The sequence below is a fragment of the Morone saxatilis genome, unplaced genomic scaffold, assembly GCF_004916995.1.
Source record: "Morone saxatilis isolate NCDOM2014 unplaced genomic scaffold, NCSU_SB_2.0 Contig4, whole genome shotgun sequence".
In the NCBI taxonomy this organism is placed as follows: domain Eukaryota; kingdom Metazoa; phylum Chordata; class Actinopteri; family Moronidae; genus Morone; species Morone saxatilis.
The window spans coordinates 14644022-14645726 of NW_023339984.1; the positions used below are offsets into that span (position 1 = coordinate 14644022).

Consider the following 1705-nt stretch of genomic DNA (forward strand, 5'->3'; position numbering starts at 1 on the left):
CATGAGAGGCCCTTTTCAGGGCACTTCACTACTCACAAATACCTCAAATGTGGGTATTGAGATGGACCCATTTACTATTTATTAAAAGTATGATATAGCACGACATTAAAAGTTATCCAAGTATAGTCATGCCTTTCTAGCAGATTTTAGGGCCGTAGCATAAAATATAACTCGCTAGGATTCCTCAGATCGTTGAGACAAGGGACATTAAGACTCACTGCATAAGATGCTCAGTTCTCAAAAGGAGTGGGAACAATTTATAGAAAATAACTATCTCAAGTGCTGTAAACCATAATTAAGCTGAGTGAGTGAAGAGGAGTGAAGTGTCTCTGTGCTGAGTGAGTGAATTGGCTTCTTGATGGCCGCAATGCCGTTGCTTTGGCACCATATGGGCAAAAACAGGCTAATACAGAGAGAGAGAGAAAGAGAGACAGCATAAATGAAAGTACTGTACAGGGGAGGATAAATATAACTTCATTCATATTTGAATCTAATTGAAAAGTTTTTGCTTATAAAAAAAAAAAAGTTCTGTTACCTAGCAACAAGAAAGTGTAGTACAGTGTGGCCAACATTGCAAGGTGCCACAAACAACCAAGGACTGATGCTTTGATAGTCTGAGAAATACAGTAATCACTGCTGTTAATACATCCATATACCTATAGACCTTTAGATTTACTGTATCACCAGATGTCACAAGCACTCTGCTGAAGCCCTGACATTTTCCCTGTCACTTTCAAAGATATATTGTGGAAAATGAACATTGTGAGTCTCAATGTACTGAGGCGAGAGGAGAGAGAGGACAATAAAATAGAAAAAGCAATAGAGTGGTCTGTCCCAAGTCTCCCTATTGACCGTTCCCCTCATTTTGCAGCTGCTTTCAGTTTAAAGTGGCCCACCAAAAAGAGATGCTTGGGGGTTGGTAGAAAAATAGATCCATGATGTGACGGGACTATTCATTTCTTCGTGGAATGACTGCGAAACAGCAACCACGACTTGAATATATATGCATGTACACACACACTCACCTGTATGTACTCAATGCTGTACAATACACATGTAGCCACAAAGCTGCATAGAAAATACTTTCCATAAACCCATGTTTCAGTGTCATATAGCAATTCTCATTTTATTTACCTTCACTGTCCTCTCTAGAGAGTTACTGCAATTCAATCCCTCCCAGCACGACACCAATTCATTACATTAATACACTCAACACACAAAAAACAACCTTGAATGGACCTTGAATGGAGCTTGTTCATATACCTGAATATGACATGGAATCAGGAGCACATTGACTTCACTTTTTCTTTCTGCAATAAAAAGAATATATTAATTTTGTTTTAGTATTTTTAGACTCAGACTGTTACTCATTTTTTGGCCAAAAAAATAAATACATTACTTAGTCTGGCTTGGACAGGCAAGTGATACCAACCGTTATGACCCCTCCTTCCCACCCCTTCAGATGGATCCGTCCATGCATGTAATGTCAGAGATCAAATGGGAAATAATCTAATTAAATCAGGACAGAAACACAGGAATTTGAATCGAAAATAAAAATGAAATGGATAAAGGACGGTTTTAAGTTAACACGCTTATTATTAAAAAAAAAATAGATACCAGTGCAACACAAAATCCTGCTAGCTGCAATGACAACATTGACAGTCAGCCAGTGCCAAATGAAGAGGAGGAGGAAAGAGTCTGGACA

General features: G+C 38.4%; 1 protein-coding gene across 1 annotated transcript in view; it reads right to left on the reverse strand.

Annotated features, from left to right (window-relative positions):
* htr2cl1 (5-hydroxytryptamine (serotonin) receptor 2C, G protein-coupled-like 1) overlaps positions 1–1705 on the reverse strand; it is a 71121-nt gene that overhangs the window by 68316 nt on the left and 1100 nt on the right. The gene's annotated exons all lie outside the window — the stretch shown is intronic.